General features: G+C 42.6%; 1 pseudogene across 1 annotated transcript in view; it reads left to right on the top strand.

Moving 5' to 3' along the window:
• The first annotated feature begins 6,525 nt into the window (after positions 1-6,525).
• LOC311099871 overlaps positions 6,526-25,323 on the top strand; it is a 99,441-nt pseudogene continuing 80,643 nt past the window's right edge. The window contains exons 1-4 of the transcript in view: positions 6,526-6,535; positions 6,705-6,833; positions 8,923-9,199; positions 11,053-11,161. The product of the transcript in view is annotated as an uncharacterized misc_RNA (transcript). The remainder of the gene's footprint in view (positions 6,536-6,704; positions 6,834-8,922; positions 9,200-11,052; positions 11,162-25,323) is intronic.

Below are 25,323 nucleotides of genomic sequence, written 5' to 3'. Positions count from 1 at the left end.
GTGAAACATACAGTAGCAAAAAAATATGGTGCAATAATGGACAACTCTTTAATATAGTTTTCTGGTACTGAACATCAGCAAAATGTAACAGTGACTTGATTTTTGTACAATGAATGTAGTTAGATAGGTTGTATTAAATACATATACTGTTCTTTCTAATAAATGTAAAGTAATCTTTAACTTCAGATATATTCATCACAGTGTGTTAATCTTATAGCTTTGTAGTCCTGACATTTGACAACAAATACCTATCAAAGTCCTCTAATGTGAGATTAGGCGTCATAAAGATGGGACAGAAGATATCACACTATATTTTCCTCCATTATTGTAATTAGACATCATGACAAAATAATTAGATCGTTGAACATCCTAGGCCCCAGTTTGTCAACAGCAAATGAAGACCATCCAGATCTGGGCTTTGGTCCAACTCTCTATTTTGCAACGTACTCAGACAGAATCCCTTTAGCCAAGAGTGGTGCCAGTCATACAGTGGCCTTCCCATTAGAGAGAAAGAGAAGGTGTTTTAGTGCAAGTTCTGTTCAGAAAAAAAGTTTGTGTTAGTACATACTGTACAACACAAAAAGCTTTGAAAAATGTTGAAAATCAAAAAAAGCTTAGATTTAAAAAGGGAGACAGTGCTATTTTAATCCAACAGTTTGCTTGAAGCCTCCCAAAGCTTTACAGAAGCACTGCATGCTTTCGGACACGCTTGAGAATGAAATGCTTTGCTCAGGTACTTTCCATGCTTCTGGTGATGAAAAAAAAAAATACAGACTCTCACAAGTAAAAGTGAAAAACACTTAGAAATCAGGACAATGACTAAACTCTAAATGCAACCAGTCACCACCACTGAAATCTTGTGCTACGTTGTTCCTAATGAAGGACATACTAAACAGCATTTTCACTAGAGGAAACACACACAAAAAACACAGAATTTATATCACTGTTGTGATTCACCCCAAAATACAAACTTATTTGCACTGCATTGAATGAAATATGTAAGGGGTTATCAACAGCTTGCGGGGTGAAAGGCACTTGGTTTAATGCATGCTGATTTTCAAAGTTACTTGCGATAGTATACTAGGCCCACATTATGCTGTGAAACACTTGGACACAAAAAGAATGGCACTTCAGAGAGGTCATGCTTTATATTACTGATATGCAACTGCACCTCGCCCATTCTAAATATGTATTATATAACAACACAACTCAGGTCTCCTTATTAAGGATCATGTCAAAGTTGGGAAAATGAAAAGGCAGAGCTTTGGCAATATAAGAACATGAATGGAGAAGTGATATCCTTATTATCCAGGAGAATGAGTTAGAGGTATTGGTTAGAGGTAATGTCATAAAATGGTCATATAGCACCTTGAGAATATTTTGTTTTTGCAATTTATACTAGTAAATAAATATGTCTCTCTCTATATATTTACTGTACTTTAGCACAGAAGAAAATAGGATGTCATGTAAATGCTATTTTTTTTAAACTGTGATTATTTCGCACAGTTGTACCTAACTAGGTCCACATTGTGGTGGTCTATGCTGGAATAATAAATTGCTTGTAAATCCTGTTATTTTCTGGTTCCTGTGTGTGAGATTAATCAAAGTTGAACTTCAACTCCTCTTACAAAGAGCCTCTTATTTCAACATGAAGTCTAGTCTCATTACCCTGAATATGGGCACTCCACTCTACATGAAGGTATCCATTGATTAGAAGACCAAAATGAACACATTCCCTCCATGTTATTCTATTCTAATCGATTATATCGCTCACTGAAGGGGAAACCCAGACACATCACAGGGGCTATAAAGCTGAAGTATCCATTTAGAACCGGGATCATCAACTAGATTCAACCACGGGCCAATTTTTTCTTGAGCGGATGATCGGGGGGCCGGAAAATAAATACAACATATTTTTAGACCGCAAATTGACCGCAAGAAGCCCAAACAGATATAATATTTGACTAAAACATAATCCTTTCAAACCTTGATTACATTTGGGGACATTGCCCTGCGTAGGGCGCTGTCTTTCCGATGTTAAAATGGGTGTCCTGATTCTCTGTGCTCATTCAAAATCCCGACCTGACCACATTCCATCATGGCCACCTAATCGTCCCCCTCATTCCTAATTGGCATGCAGTGCATTTGGAAAGTATTCAGACCCCTTGACTTTTTCTACATGTTGCTACGTTACAGCCTTGTTCTAAAATGGATTAAAGAAAAACAGATCCTCATCAATCTACACACAATACCCCATAATGACAAAGCGAAAACAGGTTTTTAGACATTTTAGCAAATGTATTAAAAATAAAAAACAGAAGTACCTTATTTACATAAGTATTCAGACCCTTTCCTATGAGACTCGAAATTGAGCTCAGGTGCATCCTGTTTCCATTGATCATCCTTGAGATGTTTCTACAACTTGATTTACCTGTGGTAAATTCAATTGATTGGACATGATTTGGAAAGACACACACCTGTCTATATAAGATCCCAAAGTTGACAGTGCATGTCAGAGCAAAAACCAAGCCATGAGGTCGAAGGAATTGTCCGTAGAGCTCCGAGACAGGATTGTGTCGAGGCACAGATCTGGGGAAGGGTACCAAAAAATGTCTGCAGCATTGAAGGTCCCCAAGAACACAACGGCCTCCATCATTCTTAAATGGAAGAAGTTTGGAACCACCAAGACTCTTCCTAGAGCTCCTCTGTGGAGATGGGAGAACCTTCCAGAAGGACAACCATCTCTGCAGCACTCCACCAATCAGGCCTTTATGGTAGAGTGGCCAGACGGTAGCCACTCCTCAGTAAAAGGCACATGACAGCCCGCTTGGAGTTTGCCAAAAGGCATCTAAAGGACTCTTAGACCATGAGAAACAAGATTTTCTGGTGTGATGAATCCGAGATTGAACACTTTGGCCTGAATGCCAAGCGTCACGTCTGGAGGAAACCTGGCACCATCCCTACGGTGAAGCATGGTGGTGGCAGCATCATGCTGTGGGGATGTTTTCCAGTGGCAGGGACTGGGAGACTAGTCAGGATCGAGGGAAAAATGAAAGGAGCGAAGTACAGAGAGATCCTTGATGAAAACTTGCTCCAGAGCACTCAGGACCTGGGGCGAAGGTTCACCTTCCAACAGGAAAACGACCCTAAGCACACAGCCAAGACAACACAGGAGTGGCTTCTGGACAAGTCTCTGAATGTCCTTGAATGGCCCAGCCAGAGCCCGGACTTGAACCCGATCGAACATCTCTGGAGAGACCTGAAAATAGCTGTGCATCTAACCTGACAGAGCTTGAGAGGATCTGCAGAGAAGAATGGGAGAAACTCCCCAAATACAGGTGTGCCAAGCTTGTAGCGTCATACCCAAGAAGACTCAAGGCTGTAATTGCTGCCAAAGGTGCTTCAACAAAGTACTGAGTAAAGGGTCTTAAAACCTGCGTAAATGTGATATTTCCGTTTTTTATTTGTAATATATTTGCAAATATTTCTAAAAACCTGTTTTTGCTTTGTCATTTGGGGTATTGTGTGTAGATTGATAAAAAAAAAAAAAACGATTTAATCAATTTTAGAATAAGGCTGTAACGTAACAAAATGTGGAAAACGTAAAGGGGTGTGAATACTTTCCGAATGCACTGTATATCAGTCCTCACCTATCCATCTGATAGCTGATGTGTGGTGAGCGGTCTGGCACAAAAATGGTCGCCCTGCATCACTGAGGTGGGTGCTACACATTGATGGTGAATGAGGTGAGTTTCACTCTACTATGTAAAGCGCTTTGAGTACCTCAGTTGGTAGAAAAGAGCTATATAAATTCAATCAATTATTATTATTAATTATTATTATTTGTATACGATCACATATTTACATTTTAGTCATTTAGCAGACGCTCTTATCCAGAGTGACTTACATGAGCAATTAGGGTTAAGTGCCTTGCTCAAGGGCACATCGACAGATTTTTCATCTAGTCGGCTCGGGGATTAGAATCAGTGACCTTTCGGTTACTGGCACAGCGCTCTTAACCACTAAGCTACCTGCCGCCCTACGTCTCTCTATTATGCGTGGGAATACTTGGGAACAGATTTCCAAAATTAAATCCACTTGGAGCTGATTTCCTGATGTTTTTACAGTCTTATGTCCAGCAATGAAAATTATATTAAAAGAATTAATAATAATAATTAGCTCAGAAAACTTAAAATCACATGTGATTTGGCCCACGGACCGCCAGTTGCGAGACCCCGGTTTAGAACGTTTTCTCACCACCAAATATTGTAGTGAGAGGAAGTAATTTTCTCATTGATGAAACATCTGATTTCAATGAAAGTTTCTGTCCCAAAACTAGGATCTGTTACAAACACAGTGCACTACGTTTTATAGACTTTACGTTTTGCCAAAGTTTCAAAAACAATTGCGTTGTTTAGAAGGAGTGCAAGGTCGAATTGAGCTTGTGCACATGCGCACTTTCCTAACAGAAATATGCAAATAAATGCTACAACGCGCCAATAGGCTTTGCTCACATCATTGCTTGTTCTGCCCACTATGATTCATTTGCTTCCACTGTAACACACACAGATGAACTATCTTGGGTTACTTATAAACATATTTGAATATATTCTACTGACCAACCGGATATGAGTTATGTCAATGTTCAACATCCTGTCCGGCCCGATATAGGGAGGTCGTTATTTGCAGATGATGGGGCCTTATGGAAGAGGGGAAGAAATGTGCCATACATAGTCAGGAAGGTACAGGAAGCAATTGATGAGGTAGAGCGGTGGGCATTAATGTGGGGATTCAGGTTCTCTGTAACTCAAACAGTGTTCTTTACCTGGAGGGAGGTGGGAGATGAGGTATGCTTGAGGTTATATGGGAGAAACTTGGAGAGGGTGGGGGCCTTCAGGTTCCTTGGGGTATACTTTGATACTAGACTGACCTGGGCAGAACACGTTGAGAGAGTGGTGGGAAAGTGTAAGAAGGTGGTAAATGTGATGCGCTGTCTGACGGGGAAGGCGTGGTGGGCTGGACGTTCCTCATTGAAGACCATGTATGGAAGGGAGCTTAGTCCAACGGTAGTTATTCCTGTAAATCCACCATGGCTACTCCCGCCTCCAGTAGTTGAGCTAGAAATGTTGGAGAGATTACAGAAAGATAGGGAGGGGGTTGATCCAGCTGATTTCTTTAAGAGACATCTGGAAACAGTGTATCAGGATTTTGTGGCCATTTACACAGATGGTTCAAAAGATCCAAGGACAGGACGTACTGGGTCAGCATTTGTAGTGCCTGAATGTGGGGTGGCAGTCAGGAAACACATTACAGATCATCTGGCTGTATATTTCCGGCGGAGCTGATGGTCATACTGTTGGCCTTGCAATGGGTGGAGGAAGTTAAGCCAGACAGAATAGTTATTTTCTCTGACTCATGTGCAGTGTTAATGAGTCTCCAGTCCTTTAGCTTACGTAGCAGACAAGACCTGCTTTATGAGGTGCTACAAACCCATGGCAGGATTAAAGAGATGGGTATTCAGATAAGATTTACTTGGGTTCCAGCCCATGTGGGGGTGGAGGGGAACGAGGCAGTAGATGAACAGGCTAAACAAGCACTTAGTAGTGGGGATGTTGATGTTGAAGTGTCAATGAGCAAGGCAGAGGCAAAAAGACTGATATATATACAGTGATGGTGCAGAGATGGCAGGAACAGTGGAATATAAATAATAAGGGAAGGCATTTATTTCAGGTACAGAGGAAAGTCGGGGAGGGGAGGACGGCAGGAAGGGACAGAAGAGAGGAGGCTATTTTTACAAGATTAAGGGTGGGACACAGCCAGTTGAATAAGACATTAAACGTGATAGGAAAGCATCCATCAGGAAAGTGTGATTATTGTCAGGAAATAGAGACTGTGGAGCATGTATTGCTACAGTATGGGCAGTATCAGAGGGAAAGAGAGAGGATGAGATTTAGTATGAGGGAGAAGGGGATACAGGAAATTAGTTTAAATAGTATATTGAGCAGAACATCATTAGATATAGTCTCAAATATTTTGTTATCTTTTTTAAGAGAAACGGGGTTGGCAGGTAGGATTTAGTTTCTCCCTGTCTCTGGCCCACATTCCAGTACGGTAGGTGGAGGTAATGCACCATAACGTTGGATGCCAACCGCCGATAAACCCCACTGAAGAAGAAAAATAACATCCTGTCCACGTGTCCCGGAAAAACAAGTTGGGAGTTTATTTTATTTTATGAAAAAGCTAGTTTGATAGTTAGCTTGCTAGCTAACTAATCTAACAAAGTTGTAAAAACATTTTGAAAATGCTTTTGCATAGACTTAATGCTACCTCTTAATAATATAATAATAATATGCCATTTAGCAGACGCTTTTATCCAAAGCGACTTACAGTCATGTGCACATACATTTTTTACGTATGGGTGGTCCCGGGGATCGAACCCACTACCCTGGCGTTACAAGCGCCATGCTCTACCAATTGAGCTACAGTTAGTTATTTCCCCAGTGCTTTATGATATCTAATTTGAGTATGACTACCTGTACATCACATTATGTTGGTGATGATTATAATCATAGTCAGTTTTGTTCATGTGTACTGTTATGACTGAATGAATACTACTAGCTAACTGGTAAATGGTTGTTTCATCCATGTTCTCATATTCTGATAGGTGTTTTGAAATAAAACCCTCTCTGGCTTTATTACACAAGGTAACGAGGAGCGGGGCTGGAATGACCCTCCACAGTTCCTGTACGGGTTGCAGACAGCAGCACAAGGTGGACCCAAGAGGACCCCTCTCAACAAGAGAGTGCCCCCACATCAACTCACTAGATCCCCCTGTACGTTCTAGACTCTGAGAGAAATGTATATATTGCACCTTGAACACGTTTTTAAATCCATTAATATTTTGAGTACTTTGATGTCTACTCAGGGGTTGTGTGATTGTCTTTCTGATGACTGGAATTTCCCTAGATGTCAGAGAAGATAATGAATCATCCTGGTTCTATTTATCCACAGTAGTGGTGCGCGGGTCAGCTGTTTGTTCACCCGCACCCGCCCGGAATTGCGATCAACCCATACGCAACCGCCCGACTATATGTGATAAAGTGAAAATCTGAGGCCCTAACCCGCAAATATAGAAAATGCGCTATAGGATACAGTCAAATACTGCAGAACCATTTTTTGACAGGGGGTGCAGTTTTTTTGGTGTTGCCTGATTTGAGATATGTTTCCGACATTTTATAATATAGTAATATGCCATTTAGCAGACGCTTTTATCCAAAGCGACTTACAGTCATGCATACATTTTTTTTTGTGTATGGGTGGTCCCGGGGATCGAACCCACTACCTTGGCGTTACAAGCGCCGTGCTCTACCAGCTGAGCTACAGAGGACCACATTTTGGTAGGCAATTTGTTAGTCAACTTGTCTATAATTAGATACATGTAGCTTCTCTTTTGTCAAAAGTTGCCCTAGAAGACTAAATAAACCATTGCTCAACAGATTAATGTAATAGATTGAATGAATGCTTCAATCTAGTTGACATCGGTGAAGTTCTCTGTCATCTGTCGCGGGTCAAAGACGTTTAGGGGGAGAAAATAAAACAAAAACAAACGGGAAAGATTTTATTTGCAAAATGTCCAAATGACATCAGTTTGACCGGTTGTAAGTAAAAAGAAAGCTGTGAAAACGACCCAACGTGTTTCTGATAAGATTTCAGTTCAGCTTCGATGCATATTTTATGTGGTTGAAATGATATCAGCTTTTATTATGCATTTATAATGAAGACAGCACCTCTACAGATCGTATCTAACTGAGCATTGCATTCTCTCAAGATGCAAAAAGAAATAAATCATATTTCTCCACTCCTGTTCCCAAGTCCAAATTTTGCCTACATTTGGTGTATAATTTTACTGCAAGAAATGCTTAATTCTGCAGGAGTTATTATTAAGGCTATAGCCCTATTCGCACGGGACTAGTATTACTAGAGAACGTTGGTTATGTATTTATTACCCCAGAATGTCCGTTATTCCAGGGGATGATTCGGATGTGATAAGTTTTCCAAACTGCCCCCTGTAATTCTTTATTTTTCATTTTTTTAAATAAATTGAGAGTTATGATGGAAGCCTGGAAGTTTTATTTCTATGTTGAAGATATTTCAACAAGTCCAGGCGATAACAGGCTACACTGATAACTCGAGTTTGGTTTCTAAACCATAACAAACCATCTTTGGTATAGTGTCGCCATAATATGTTGATTGATGAAGTGTGATCATAATCATTAGGATATTTTAGCGATCCACAGTAGAAGACGTCCTAAATACCCACCAGGCCTTCAGATGTGAGCTAAACAGCTAGGCCTAACTTGCACTTGATATATGCGTTTTTAGGCTATGGATGAGAAAGTTAACTTGTTCAGAACTTTTAGTTGCGTGGTATGCTGCTTTGCGATATATTAACAGCAAGGGTTGCATTAAATAGACTCGATATTTTTTTATGATGCATTTGGTGATGTTCAATTCATTCGCTCAAAACGTATAAACAAACACAGGACTTTAGAGTTAACAGGTTATTCTGGTTAGTCAATGTCCAGATTTCAGTTTCCATTAACCCATCTAAACAGTAGGCTACAGTTCCCTTGACATGCCATAGGCCTATTTGAAGTCCTGTCTTTTGACTGTAGAATTTGTATAGCGCCTCACAATCATCACACATGACATAGCCGGCACTGCTATCATCCTCTTTTACCACTTCAACAAATCTTTTCCAAACATGACTTTTCTGGCCCTGCCTTCTATTTATTTTCAACTCTCCTTTCGCAGCTTTTGTCTTATTGAATTAAACCGCCCCGCGGATATAACCACGGGGACTGCGGATATAACCACGGGGACTGCGGGTTCTGAGTCAACCCGCGCATCACTAATCCACAGGTCCCGTCCCAGGAACTTCTCCACCCTCAACAGTTCCAATGACTCCTCCTACCAACCCACTGGCCCCACCTCCATGTAGTATGAACACGCCCCCTCTGCCATGTCAGGTCGCAGCCCCTCCTGTTGGTGGGATGATGATGATGGCCACACCTCCACCACCTTGCCATGTGGTAGAGCACACAGAGTCTGCCAGTGGCCAATCAGAAAGTGAGCCAGACCTCGATGATGTAGTTACTCTTCTCAACTGGGCACTGACAGCTTGTAGACACAAGTCAAAGTAAGAAGGATTTCTCTAGCTCTAGAATTCCCAGCCACGGTTGACACCATTTACAAATAGCATTGTGTACAGTTGAAGTCGGAAGTTTACATACACTTAGGTTGGAGTCATTAAAACTCGTTTTTCAACCACTCCACACATTTCTTGTTAACAAACTATAGTTTTGGCAAGTCGGTTAGGACATCTACTTTGTGCATGACACAAGTAATTTTTCCAACAATTGTTTACAGACAGATTATTTCACTTATAATTCACTGTATCACAATTCCAGTGGGTCAGAAGTTTACATACACTAAGTTGACTGTGCCTTTTAAACAGCTTGGAAAATTCCAGAAAATGATGTCATGGCTTTAGAAGCTTCTGATAGGCTATGGCTTTAGAAGCTTCTGATAGGCTAATTGACATAATTTGAGTCAATTGGAGGTGTACCTGTGGATGTATTTCAAGGTCTACCTTCAAACTCAGTGCCTCTTTGCTTGACATCATGGGAAAATCAAAAGAAATCAGCCAAGACCTCAAAAAAATTTTTGTAGACCTCCACAAGTCTGGTTCATCCTTGAGAGCAATTTCCAAACGCCTGAAGGTACCACATTCATCTGTACAAACAATAGTACGCAAGTATAAACACCATGGGACCACGCAGCCATCATACCGCTCAGGAAGGAGAAGCGTTCTGTCTCCTAGAGATGAACGTACTTTGATGCGAAAAGTGCAAATCAATCCCAGAACAACAGCAAAGGACCTTGTGAAGATGCTGGAGGAAACTGGTACAAAAGTATCTATATCCACAGTAAAACGAGTCCTATATCAACATAACCTGAAAGGCCGCTTAGCAAGGAAGAAGCCACTGCTCCAAAACCGCCATAAAAAAGCCAGACTACGGTTTGCAACTGCACATGAAGACAAAGATCGTACTTTTTGGAGAAATGTCCTCTGGTCTGATGAAACAAAAATAGAACTGTTTGGCCATAATTATGTTTGGAGGAAAAAGGGGGTTAATTGCAAGCCAAAGAACACCATCCCAACCGTGAAGCATCATGCTGTGGGGGTGCTTTGCTGCAGGAGGGACTGGTGCAGGAAGGAAAATGATGTGGATATATTGAAGTAACATCTCAAGACATCAGTCAGGAAGTTAAAGCTTGGTCGCAAATGGGTCTTCCAAATGGACAATGACCCCAAGCATACTTCCAATGTTGTGGTAAAATGGCTTAAGGACAACAAAGTCAAGGTATTGGAGTGGCCATCACAAAGCCCTGACGTCAATCCTATAGCAAATTTGTTGGCAGAACTGAAAAAACGTGTGCGATCAAGGAGGCCTACAAACCTGACTCAGTTACACCAGCACTGTCAGGAGGAATGGGCCAAAATTCACCCAACTTATTGTGGGAAGCTTGTGGAAGGCTACCCGAAACGTTTGACCCAAGTGAAACAATTTAAAGGCAATCCTACCAAATAATAATTGAGTGTATGTAAACTTCTGACCCACTGGGAATGTGATGAAAGAAATTAAAGCTGAAATAAATAATTCTCTCTACTATTATTCTGACATTTCACATTCTTAAAATAAAGTGGTGATCCTAACTGACCTAAGACAGGGAATTTTTGCTAGGATTAAATGTCAGGAATTGTGAAAACTGAGTTTAAATGTATTTGGCTAAGGTGTATGTAAACTTCCGACTTCAACTGTATGTAGTTCTGTAATTTCGGTTAACCCAAAACTAAAATCTTGTGTAATTTTGTCAGATGTCGTCTGGCCACGAGAGCTTCGTAGCTCTGTTATTGTGCACTGGGTGAAATGACACTCACTGCTTTACCAACCGAAATGCTGAATGTTTGACATGTGCCTCTTGCAGAAACAGGTGTGTGATGATGTGGCGAAGCGCCTGATGTTCTTTGAGGACATGTGGAGGTCTGGGAAGTTGTCACTTCCTGTTATGCGAAGAATGAATGGACTGGTGCAAGGTAGGAGAACCTGTTTACTTTGATAGATGATGTCATATTTCTACTGAGGAAAAATACAAGGGTCAATAAGAGGGTCACCCATTTATATGAAAGAAATTAGTTAAACAAATGTGGTTCAAATTACCCAAAACACCTGTGATGCTCCTGTCTTTGTGCTCCTGTCAGAGTTGAAGACCTGTAACTGGGATGCTGCTGATGAGCTCCATCGGGCTCTGATGGTGGACCATGTTAACGAGGTCAGTCAGTGGATGGTGGGGGTCAAACGTCTCATCGCTGAAACGCGCAACTTGAACCCAGATCTTCTGCACAGACAGGAGGTAGACCAGAGTCTAGACACCAGCAGCACTGTCACGAATTCAGCCGAGGCTGCCCCTCCTCCTTGGTCGGGCAGGCTTCTGTGTTCATCGTCACCGGAGTACTAGCTGCCACCGATCGATGTTTTCTGTGTTACACTTGTCTTGTCTGTATTGATCACACCTGTTACCCATTATGTTAATTTGTTTCCCTATTTTACCCTCTGGTTCCCTCATGGTGTTGTGCGTGATTGTTCGTTGTTTTGCTGTCTTTTGGTGAGCCGGTATTTGCTCTTCCCTGCGTGGAGGATTTGCTCTGCTATTGTTGTTCTAGTAAAGAACTTTGTTATTATAGTTCTGTGTCCTGCGCCTGATTCCATCCTACCGCTACACCCAGACGCATGACAAGCACCGCGAACTCCGACTAGATCAATAATTACACTTTTGGAACCTTTCTATTAGGTTGTGGAATCATGAGGACTTACTGTTGTCCTTGTGAAAGCCGTTGTAACACTCACTTTTGCTTTTGTATTGGGAGATTGCACATATTTTGACATGGGTTTCCTGTAGTTATGCAATGTGCATATTTAAAAATATTTTTTTTTGAACATTCTATGAATTGCATTTGATTGCAGTGTCAATTGCTATTACCGAGATCCACCAATTCGGACAATACAAAGATAGCTTTATCACTGTTGACACAGTCTTTCCCTGTCGTGTCTTGTTTGGTTAAGGTGCTTACAGTACCAGTCACAAGTTTGGACACTTACTCATTCCAGGATTTTTCTTTATTTTAAAAATGTTCTACAAAACTATGAAATAACACATGAAATCATGTAGTAACCAAAAAAGTGTTAAACAATTAAAAAATAAACATATATTTGAGATTCTTCAAATAGCCACCCTTTGCCTTGATGACAGCTTTACACACTCTTCGCATTCTCTCAACCAGCTTCATGAGGTAGTCACCTGGAATGCATTTCAATTAACAGGTGAGCCTTGTTAAAAGTTAATATGTGGAATTTCTTTCCTTCTTAATGCGTTTGAGCCAATCAGTTGTGTTGTGACAAGGTAGGGGTGGGGGGGTATACAGAAGATAGCCCTATTTGGTAAAAGACCAAGTCCATATTATGGCAAGAACAGATCAAATAAGCAAAGAGAAACGACAGTCCATCATTACTTTAAGACATGAAGGTCAGTCAATATGGAACATTTCAACAACTTTGAAAGTTTCTTCAAGTGCAGACCATCAAGCCTATGATGAAACTGTCTCTCTTGAGGACCGCCACAGGAAAGGAAGTCCCAGAGTTACCTCTGCTGCAGAGGAGTTACCAGCCTCAGAAATTGCAGCCCAAAAAAACGCTTCACAGAGTTCAAGTAACAGACACATCTCAACATCAACTGTTCAGAGGAGACTGCGTGAATCAGGCCTTCCTTCATGGTGAAATTGCTGCAAAGAAACCACTACTAAAGGACAACAATAAGAAGAAGAGACTTGCTTGGGCCAAGACACACGAGCTGGTGGAAATATGTCCTTTGGTCTGATGAGTCCAAATTTGAAATGTTTGGTTCCAACCGCCGTGTCTTTGTGAGACGCAGACTAGGTGAACAGATGATCTCCGCATGTGTGTTTCCTACCGTGAAGCATGGAGGAGGAGGTGTGATGGTGTGGGGGTGCTTTGCTGATGACACTGTCTGTGATTTATTTAGAATTCAAGGCACACTTGACCAGCATGGCTACCACAGCATTCTGCAGCGATACGCCATCCCATCTGGTTTGCGCTTAGTGGGACTATCATTTGTTTTTCAACAGGACAATGACCTAACACACCTCCAGTCTGTGTAAGGGCTATTTTACCAAGAAGGAGAGTGATGGAGTGCTGCATCAGATGACCTGGCCTCCACAATCACCCGACCTCAACCCAATTGAGATGGTTTGAGATGAGTTGGACCGCAGAGTGAAGGAAAAGCAGCCAATAAGTGCTCAGCATATGTGGGAACTCCTTCAAGACTGTTGGAAAAGCATTCCAGGTGAAGCAGGTTGAGAGAATGGCAAGAGTGTGCAAAGCTGTCATCAAAGCAAAGGGTGGCTACTTTGAAGAATCTAAAATCTAAAATATATTTTGATTTGTTTAACACTTATTATGGTTACTACATGATTCCATATGTGTTATTTCATAGTTTTGATGTCTTCACTATTATTCTACAATGTAGAAAATAGTCAAAAATAAAGAAAAACCCTAGAATGAGTAGATGTGTCCAAATTTTTGACTGGTACTGTACATCAAAGGTCGCAGTAATATCATATTTATCTGGGCCATTCTCTCTTGTACCGTCGTGGTCAAAAGTTTTGAGAATGACACAAATTCTAATTTTCACAAAGTCTGCTGCCTCAGTTTTAATGATGGCAATTTGCATATACTCCAGAATGTCATGAAGAGTGATCAGATGAATTGCAATTAATTGCAAAGTCCCTCTTTGCCATGAAAATGAACTTAATCCCCCAAAAAACATTTCCACTGCATTTCAGCCCTGCCACAAAAGGACCAGCTGCCATCATGTCAGTGATTCTCTCGTTAACACAGGTAAGAGTGTTCATGAGGACAAGGCTGGAGATCACTCTGTCATGCTGATTGAGTTTGAATAACAGACTGGAAGCTTTAAAAGGAGGGTGGTGCTTGAAATCATTGTTCTTCCTCTGTTAACCATGGTTACCTGCAAGGAAACACGTGCCGTCATCATTGATTTGCACAAAAAGGGCTTCACAGGCAAGGATATTGCTGCTAGTAAGATTGCACCTAAATAAACCATTTATCGGATCATCAAGAACTTCAAGGAGAGAGGTTCAGTTGTGAAGAAGGCTTCAGGGCGCCCAAGAAAGTCCAGCAAGCGCCAGGACCGTCTCCTAAAGTTGATTCAGCTGCAGGATCGGGGAACCACCAGTGCAGCGCTTGCTCAGGAATGGCAGCAGGCAGGTGTGAGTGCATCTGCACGCACAGTGAGGCGAAGACTTTTGGAGGATGGCCTGGTGTCAAGAAGGGCAGCAAAGAAGCCACTTCTCTCCAGGAAAAACATCAGGGACAGACTAATATTCTGCAAAAGGTACAGGGATTGGACTGCTAAAGACTGGGGTAAAGTCATTTTCTCTGATATATCCCCTTTCCGATTGTTTGGGGCATCCGGAAAACACCTTGTCCGGAGAAGACAAGGTGAGCGCTACCATCAGTCCTGTGTCATGCCAACAGTAAAGCATCCTGAGACCATTCATGTGTGGGGTTGCTTCTCAGCCAAGGGAGTGGGCTAAATTTTGCCTAAGAACACAGCCATGAATAAAGAATGGTACCAACACATCTTCCGAGAGCAACTTCTCCCAACCATCCAAGAACAGTTTGGTGATGAACAATGCCTTTTCCAGCATGATGGAGCACCTTGCCATAAGGCAAAAGTGATAACTAAGTGGCTCGGGGAACAAAACATTGAAAGTTTGGGTCCATGGCCAGGAAACTCCCCAGACCTTAATACCATTGAGAACTTGTGGTCAATCCTCAAGAGGCGGGTGGACAACAAAAACCCACAAATTCTGACAAACTCCAAGCATTGATTATGCAAGAACGGGCTGCCATCAGTCAGGATGTGGCCCAGAAGTTAATTGACAGCATGCCAGGGCGGATTGCAGAGGTCTTGAAAAAGAAGGGTCAACACTGCAAATATTGACTCTTTGCATAAACTTAATGTAATTGTCAATAAAAGCATTTGACACTTATGGAATGCTTGTAATTATACTTCAGTATACCATAGTAATCCAGGCTCTGTCGTAGCCGGCCGCGACCGGGAGACCCATGGGGCGGCGCACAATTGGCCCAGCGTCGTCCAGGGTAGGGGAGGGAATGGCCGGCAGGGATGTAGCTCAGTTGGTAGAGCATGGCGTTTGCAACGCCAGGGTTGTGGGTGCGATTCCCAAAGGGGGCCAGTATGAAAAATAAATAAACAAAATAAAAATAAAGTATGCACTCACTAACTGTAAGTCGCTCTGGATAAGAGCGTCTGCTAAAAATAAAATAAATAAAAAAATAGTAACATCTGACAAAAATATCTCATAACACTGAAGCAGCGAACTTTGTGAAGACCAATACTTGTGTCATTCTCAAAACCTTTGACCACGACTGTATAATCTCCCTTGGACAGCCTTGTAAACAGTATTTTGCTGGAGCTAAGATGAAGATCACTTAATTCGTCCAATTGTACACGGTACTATGTATTATTCCTGATGCATGAGAAAGCTTAACAGTTTACCGTTTTCAATGATCTGTCATCCCCATGTGCTGTACATAATCATAAGAGCAATAGCTACAATAACAATATGAAAGCCCATGATCTACTTCTGTTGGCAGTGGCATTGCACTTTAACATGGACCAAACACGAGAAGACCAAATAATTCCGATTTGTGGTGAAAGTGTTCCTTTTTTTTTTTCATTTAGTTATGTATCAGGTAGGTTAATGCATATTATCACAGACTGTTATTTTTATCTGTTCTCCAGTTAGACAAAAAGGATGTTCCATCTTTTCATACTGGTTGGTCTTCCTCTATAGAGACAGACGCCAGGAGAAGCCACGAACACTCACCAATAGGTGGCGTCTTAGGCCTATTTATCACTGTGTTGTAGGGAGCTGTGATTTCTAGAGAAACTTGGGCACTTTATGAGATGGGTGGACACAAGATTTTCAGTCTTCATTTAATAGAGATGAGGTGTGGCTTTGTTTTGACCGAGTGAGGACTGTGACAACAACAACGTTGTTTATTGTTGCTAAGTGAGACTGTTTATTGTTGCTAAGTGAGACAGTAATTCATGTGAACTCATTACGGAAAATGTCATCCATCTGAAAATTGTCCCAGTCTACATATGAAAGATTGGAGCATGTTTGTGGAAAGAATATGTTGGAGTAAAGTTTGAATGTTTCAATCAAGTAGTAATTGAGCCGTCTGTATCATGGAGCCTCTCCTTTGTCATTGTTGAATGAAAGTGGGTTTAAAGCAGGAGAGATGGTCCTCTTTGATCATGGAATGGTTTATTCAGATCTCCTGTGCTTTGTTCACAGATGCTGATTGACTAATACAGTCTTGTTCACAGCTGTTGATTGACTAATAGTCTTCTTCACAGCTGCTGATTGGCTAATAGTATTGTTCACAGCTGCTGATTGACTAATAGTCTTGTTCACAGCTGCTGATTGACTAATAGTCTTGTTCACAGCTGCTGATTGACTAATAGTCTTGTTCACAGCTACTGATTGACTAATACAGTCTTGTTCACGGCTGCTGATTGACTAATAGTCTTGTTCACAGCTACTGATTGACTAATACAGTCTTGTTCACAGCTGCTGATTGACTAATAGTCTTGTTCACAGCTACTGATTGACTAATACAGTCTTGTTCACGGCTGCTGATTGACTAATAGTCTTGTTCACAGCTGCTGATTGACTAATACAGTCTTGTTCACGGCTGCTGATTGACTAATAGTCTTGTTCACAGCTACTGATTGACTAATACAGTCTTGTTCACGGCTGATGATTGACTAATAGTCTTGTTCACAGCTACTGATTGACTAATACAGTCTTGTTCACGGCTGCTGATTGACTAATAGTCTTGTTCACAGCTACTGATTGACTAATACAGTCTTGTTCACGGCTTCTGATTGACTAATAGTCTTGTTCACAGCTGCTGATTGACTAATACAGTCTTGTTCATGGCTGCTGATTGACTAATAGTCTTGTTCACAGCTACTGATTGACTAATACAGTCTTGTTCACGGCTGCTGATTGACTAATAGTCTTGTTCACAGCTACTGATTGACTAATACAGTCTTGTTCACGGCTGCTGATTGACTAATAGTCTTGTTCACAGCTGCTGATTGACTAATACAGTCTTGTTCACGGCTGCTGATTGACTAATAGTCTTGTTCACAGCTGCTGATTGACTAATACAGTCTTGCTTGGATTGTGTAGTGGGAGAGAGTGCGATTGCATGTTGGCAGGGTCAAGGTTTTGTTCAGTACAATCTGTGTTTACTGATTCCCAATACTGTATCTCTCTGTGGTACTGAATAACCTGATGCCTGGGTTGGGGCAAATACTGTATCTCTCTGTGGTACTGAATAACCTGATGCCTGGGTTGGGGCAAATACTGTATCTCTCTGTGGTACTGAATAACCTGATGCCTGGGTTGGGGCAAATACTGTATCTCTCTGTGGTACTGAATAACCTGATGCCTGGGTTGGGGCAAATACTGTATCTCTCTGTGGTACTGAATAACCTGATGCCTGGGTTGGGGCAAATACTGTATCTCTCTGTGGTACTGAATAACCTGATGCCTGGGTTGGGGCAAATACTGTATCTCTCTGTGGTACTGAATAACCTGATGCCTGGGTTGGGGCAAATACTGTAGCTCTCTGTGGTACTGAGTTTTCTGCACAGAAAAGGAAAGCCACAATTTTGTAAATGCAGATAAAATATTCTTATTGTAAATTCTGCTTGTCTACAAATTATGAATGTACAAGGACTTATTTCGTGCTTCAGTTGCACTTCTCCACTCAGATGAAATATCTTTGCTCTCCTCATTGGATCACTAGTGATGGGCATTCCGAGTCTTTTCGGTGATCCAGCTCATTTGGGTCCGTTTACTTAAAGTCGGCTTATTTGGCTGCCAAATGGCTCTTGGTTCAGAATCCTTAAAAGTCGACTTAGAACCATGATTTTCAGAACCATCTAGAACCAATCTCCAATGTAAAGCTCAAAAAGTAGGCTACTATTATGTCAGATGAAATACATTTTTACCTGGGCAAATGATTAGATCACCTTTTTATTTTTAACGCATTGCAAAAATGAGCGTGAACCAGAATGTATTTGTATTTGTATTTATTATGGATCCCCATTAGCTGTTGCTACTCTTCCTGGAAAAAAAGAAAAATTAAGGCAGTTGTACATTTAAAAAACATTACAATACTTTCATAACAGTTTTCACAACATATTACGTTTTCATGTATGCGGAGCCAAATTAACGTCTCTTTCACCGATGCGATTCGGTTCCCGACGTTCACCAAAAAGATCAGTTCAAAAAGAGCCCTTCGTTCACGAACAACCCATCACTATTCTACGGTGGCACATTTAAAATGCAAGACTACCATCAACCAAAACATTATGAAATGTAGCTGGCTACATTCTTTTTTATGGTAAACATTAGAAATATGATGGCCATGCATCGTTTTAGAAAAACATACCTTGCTTTTACATTGTAAGCTAATTTACTTATGTGTGGCTGCCAGCCAAATAGCGTTGCACTCCTGTTGTCATTGATGAAAACAATTTTCTGCCAAATGTGTTGCACTAATGTATTTTGTGTGAAGAAAAGTTATAGTTGCACGCCCCTTATCACTCCGCTCTATTGAAGTAAACAAATACTGACTTTCAATATAAAACTCAGGTGAAATGGTTTAAAACACAGATTGTATGATGGTCTGTGTTTTGAAAATGCAGATTTCTGAAAGCTAATGCGACCTCTGTGAAGAGCCAGATTCCTTGGTTGGGGCTATAATCATATTACCTGTCCACCTGGGAGCTATAACCCAACGCTTCGCATTTATATAATCTCTAAGTTCTCCTTCAAGTTCCTCTGCGTACACATCTCCGACCACACGGACACCGTGGTGAAGAAGGCACGACAGCGACTCTTTTGGCTTGTCCCCCCGGCTTGTCCCCGAGGGCCCTCACCATCGAGAGCATACTATCAGGCTGCATCACAACTCCACCGCCGCTGACCGCAAGGCGCTATAGAGGGTGTTACGCTCCTCCCAACGCACCGTCGGGTGCACACTGCCTGCCCTCCAGGACACCTACAACACCAGGTGTCGCAGGAAGGCCAAGAAGATCATCAAGGACCTCAGCCACCCGAGCCACGGCCTGTTCTCCCCGCTTCCATCACTCAGACCCAGGCAGTATAGGAGCATCATGGCAAAAACTGTCAGACTGGCCAATAGCTTCTACCACCAGACCATCAGGCTGCTGAATAGCCACCACTAGGCAGCTACCTGCTCCCCCTGTTCCCCTCCTGCCCCCACCCCCCAATGGACATTTATCATTGTTACAGGTGTAAATATGTACACCCCAACACAGTCGTATAGAGGGCACGACAACTCCTCTTCCCCCTCAGGAGACTGAAAATATTTGGCATGGGCCCTAAGATCCTCAAAAAGCACAGTTGAGAGCATCTTGACTGGTAGTATGGCAAATGCTCGGCATCCGACCGCAAGGCGCTACAGAGGGTAGTGCGTACGGCCCAGTACATCACTGAGGCCGAACTCCCTGGCATCTAGGACCTCTATACCAGGCGGTGTCAGAGGAAAGCCCTAAAAATTGTCAAAGACTCCAGCCACCCAAGTAAAAGAGTGTTCTCTCTGCTACTGCACGGCAAGTGGTACCGGAGAGCCAATTCTGGGACCAAAAGGCACCAGAAAAGCTTTTACCCCCAAGACTGCTGAACAGTTAATCAAATGGCTACCCGGACAATTTACATTGACCCCCTTTTATTATTTATTTATTTATTTATTTTCATTGTTTTGTTATTGTTTTTATTGTGTTATTTCCTTTTTTTATTTAGCAAATATTTGTCTTACTTTTTAACTTTGCATTGTTGGGAATGGACTCGTAAAGGAACCATTTCACTGTAAAGTCTACATCTGTTGTGTCACGATCATCATTCATAGAGGAGGACCAAGGCGCAGCGTTGAATGCAAACATTTTATTTATTAGAATGATCACACGATCAAAACAACAAAAGGAAAACGTGACGTCCCTGGTTACATAAACAAACCAACACGGAACAAGAAACCACAAATAATGAATGCCTACCGGCTACCTAAGTATGACTCCCAATCAGAGACAACGAGCTACAGCCGTCTCTGATTGGGAGCCACCCTGGCCAACATAGATATACAACAACTAGAACATAAACAAATGAAAACTCACACCCTGGCTCAACATACTAGAGTCCCCAGAGCCAGGGCGTGACAGTACCCCCCCCTAAAGGCGCGGACTCCGACCGCGCCAACCAAATACAACAGGGGAGGGACCGGGTGGGCACTCCGCCTCGGCGGCGGATCCGGCTCCGGACATGACCCCCACTCCTTCTCTAACCCCCCAAAGTACCCCTGGTCCGGTCTGGCCCTGCTGACCAGAGCTGAACTGAACACTGGTGGAGCGGATTGCTCTAGCTCCGGCGTGATGCAGCACCTGACCGGTGCCGGACCCACCACCGGTGGAACAGGCACGGGCCGTGCCGGACTGACGACGCACACCACTGGCTTGGTGTGGGGAGCAGGAGCGGGCCGAGCCGGGCTGACGAAACGCACCACTGACTTGGTGCGGGGAGCAGGAATGGGCCGGACTGGGCTGGCGACGCGCACCACAGACTTGGTGCGGAGAGCAGGAACGGGCCGGACAGGGCTGACGAAACGCACCACTGACTTGGTGCGGGGAGCAGGAATGGGCCGGGCCGAGCTGGCGATGCGCACCGTAGACTTGGTGCGAGTGGCAGGAACAGGCCGGACCGTACTGGGAACACACACCACTGGCCCTACGTGGGGATCAGGAACAGGCCGGACCGGACTGGCAACACACGCCAGTACCTCTCGCCGTGCCTCTACATCTTCCACCCCCTCTTCGACCAGTGGCCCCCGTAACCTGGCGGCCTCCTCTGCCAATCCGCTGGGCCGCTCTGCCGCGGTCTCCTGCTGGCCAGTCGTCCACGGCGTTAGCCCCCCCCCCAAAAAAATTCTGGGCGTCTCCCCTACCCGTGGACCAGGTCTCCATGTCCCTCGCCAGCCTTTCGCCCTTCTGCCACAATGTCAAGCCCTTCTCTTCCTCATTCGGCTTGACCCAGTCGAGGAGGCGAAGGAGATCTGTTAGGGATCTCCCTGGCGATGGCTCCTGGACACGCTGCTTGGTCACATCTTGGTGGTTTCTTCTGTCACGATCGTCATTCATAGAGGAGGACCAAGGCGCAGCGTTGAATGCGAACATTTTATTTATTAGAATGATCACACGATCAAAACGAAAACGTGACGTCCCTGGTTACATAAACAAACCAACACGGAACAAGAAACCACAAATAATGAATGCCTACCGGCTACCTAAGTATGACTCCCAATCAGAGACAACGAGCTACAGCCGTCTCTGATTGGGAGCCACCCTGGCCAACATAGATATACAACAACTAGAACATAAACAAATGAAAACTCACACCCTGGCTCAACATACTAGAGTCCCCAGAGCCAGGGCGTGACATGTTGTAGTCGACACATGTGACCAATACATTTTATTTTATTTGTATATATTATTATTATTATTATTATTATTATTATTATTATTATTGTTGTTGTATTTTTATTATTGCTTCAATCACTTCGCTTTTTTACCTGCACTGTTGGAGCTCGGAGTTTAAGAATTTCAGTGTACCCTGCTATTAAATCTGCGACCCTGTGCTTGTGACTAATGAACTCTGTTGTAGGCTAATCATGGAAGGCTGGCAGTACCACAGCTCTGGCACAGCAGTGTTGTCACAAGGCCTTCTGCCAAAACCACTCCCCTGTCATTATTTATTTGGTGAGAACATAAAAAATACTGGGAAGTGAACTTGAATGTAATGAAAGGAATGTGCATTAACACTGTTGATTTCAACACATACTGCATAGTCTACAGTGCAAGCAGACACTCGCTGTGGAGGTTGAGAAACGCTCTCGTGTTATCACACACATGCCAGTGCATCGCCACTCCTTAAATCCTGAGTGGCTGGCTGTTGTGTCGGATGTTTTCTCATCCAAGCAATGGTGGATTGAATGGTGAAACACCTTTCTTGGATTAGCACTTACATTTCCTGATTCTTCTCCTGATTACTGGTAGGTGGTTGTTTTCATTCCACAAAGTGAACTTGCGTGACACATTCCAAAATCCTGGCCAATGTGAATGCATTAACATGATCTGACACAGTTACACCTATAGAAACAGTTTCATGCTAGAGTTAACTGATGCTATTTCTTTGCATCTTGCCCAGATCTTAGTTTGGTCTCCATGGTGTGTGTGGAGGAGACTGTTTACATTCCTTTTCTTTTAAAAGTCAAGTCTACCACCAGCTACAGTATATGATCAACTGTTGTAAAGTTTCCCTGTTAGCTCCCGAGAAAAGGCAAATCATTTTTATTTTGTTCAACAACTCTTCTATGTGTTAAATTTGTTCACCAACCATTTTGTTTGCACTGTTAGTTGTAGCGGAAGGTCATATCTATTACGTCATCCATAACACAGCTCCATCAGCCTCACAGTCGCAGCCGGTATATCTTCTGCACTGACAAATAACTAAAACACTTCCTTTAGAGAGCAACAGACAGAGCTCCAGAAATCAGCAATATTTCTTAAAACATAGCCCGCTGGGCAAAAACTAGTTGAATCAATGTTGTTTCCACGTCATTTCAACAAAATAACTCAATGTGATGACATTGAATCAACGTGGAAAACTGATTGGATTTGCAAAAAGTCATCAACGTAAGGGAATTTCATATTTTTTTCAGCCACACTTTTAACCTAAATCAAATGACATGGTGCCATTTTTTTTGTTGATTTCACATTTAATTCATGTTAGTTGACAACTCTACCAAATGTAAATCAAAACTAGATGTTGATGTCTGTGCCCAGTGGGGGGTGTCAGGCTCATGAGACCTCTATGTTTGAACGGGTGGTGGAGGAAAGGAAATTGACAGGAAATCCATACTTCTATTTGGTTGTACATGTGAAGATACTGTGAGACTGAGTTGTCCATGCTGCTGTAAACTGACTAAAAGAAGAACCGACAACCAATCACAGTAATCCTGCTGGGCTGTTAAACTCCCTCTCTCCAGATGAGGGGCAAAGCAAGTCACTCTCTCTCTCCCGCTGTGGTGGTGATTGCTGAGACCATAGGCACTCATACACCCCTAGCAGCACTAATACGCTTCCAACATCTTTGTTGCTACTTCTCCATTTGAATTGTAGACAGCTGGTTTCAATTTTATACTGCCACTTTGTACTTCTCTCTGTCAGTTATTTTTCACTGAGGTGAGAAGTAGTAAATGAACTTGTCCAGCGTCTCATAATGTGTGCCAAAACTACAGGTTGCTGCAATGAGTTGTTTATTCAGAATAATTAATGATGATTGTTAAGACTTCACAGGGCAGATTCAGACTTGACTATCCTGGCCACAGGCATAACATAGTATCTTTACTACAATTGAAACCTAGAGGATACAGGAAGGGCATCAAAGAGAACTGTGTGTCTAACCATTCCTCCCCCTCAATCATAGTAACTGTTGATGGATAGTAGGAGTTGTTGCTCCAGGTTTAGGAACAACACAAGGCAGGAAGAGTTGATGGAAAGTAAGAGTTGCTGCTCCAGGTTTAGGAACAACACAAGGCAGGAAGAGTTGATGGAAAGTAAGAGTTGCTGCTCCAGGTTTAGGAACAACACAAGGCAGGAAGAGTTGATGGAAAGAAAGAGTTGCTGCTCCAGGTTTAGGAACAACACAAGACAGGAAGAGTTGATGGAAAGTAAGAGTTGCTGCTCCAGGTTTAGGAACAACACAAGACAGGAAGAGTTGATGGAAAGAAAGAGTTGCTGCTCCAGGTTTAGGAACAACACAAGGCAGGAAGAGTTGATGGAAAGAAAGAGTTGTTGCTCCAGGTTTAGGAACAACACAAGGCAGGAAGAGTTGATGGAAAGAAAGAGTTGCTGCTCCAGGTTTAGGAACAACACAAGGCAGGAAGAGTTGATGGAAAGAAAGAGTTGTTGCTCCAGGTTTAGGAACAACACAAGGCAGGAAGAGTTGATGGAAAGTAAGAGTTGCTGCTCCAGGTTTAGGAACAACACAAGGCAGGAAGAGAAAAGGTCATGTCATGAGATGAATTTACACTTTAAGATTGAGATGTAGCCTTGAAATTGAATGGCTTTTCCTTGTAGAGAGATTCACAATATTTAACCTTGTAAAAATAAAGAAAGTTACCTTTCCGCTAACAGAACATACAGTGGGGAAAAAAGTATTTAGTCAGCCACCAATTGTGCAAGTTCTCCCACTTAAAAAGATGAGAGAGGCCTGTAATTTTCATCATAGGTACACGTCAACTATGACAGACAAATTGAGAGAAAAAAAGTCCAGAAAATCACATTGTAGGATTTTTAATGAATTTATTTGCAAATTATGGTGGAAAATAAGTATTTGGTCACCTACAAACAAGCAAGATTTCTGGCTCTCACAGACCTGTAACTTCTTCTTTAAGAGGCTCCTCTGTCCTCCACTCGTTACCTGTATTAATGGCACCTGTTTGAACTTGTTATCAGTATAAAAGACACCTGTCCACAACCTCAAACAGTCACACTCCAAACTCCACTATGGCCAAGACCAAAGAGCTGTCAAAGGACACCAGAAACAAAATTGTAGACCTGCACCAGGCTGGGAAGACTGAATCTGCAATAGGTAAGCAGCTTGGTTTGAAGAAATCAACTGTGGGAGCAATTATTAGGAAATGGAAGACATACAAGACCACTGATAATCTCCCTCGATCTGGGGCTCCACGCAAGATCTCACCCCGTGGAGTCAAAATGATCACAAGAACGGTGAGCAAAAATCCCAGAACCACACGGGGGGACCTAGTGAATGACCTGCAGAGAGCTGGGACCAAAGTAACAAAGCCTACCATCATTAACACACTACGCCGCCAGGGACTCAAATCCTGCAGTGCCAGACGTGTCCCCCTGCTTAAGCCAGTACATGTCCAGGCCCGTCTGAAGTTTGCTAGA

The sequence above is a fragment of the Coregonus lavaretus genome (assembly GCF_964263955.1).
Source record: "Coregonus lavaretus genome assembly, chromosome: 24".
NCBI classification, from domain to species: domain Eukaryota; kingdom Metazoa; phylum Chordata; class Actinopteri; order Salmoniformes; family Salmonidae; genus Coregonus; species Coregonus lavaretus.
The sequence above is the reverse complement of the archived record's forward strand: the minus strand, read 5'-3'. Positions and strand labels throughout refer to the sequence as shown.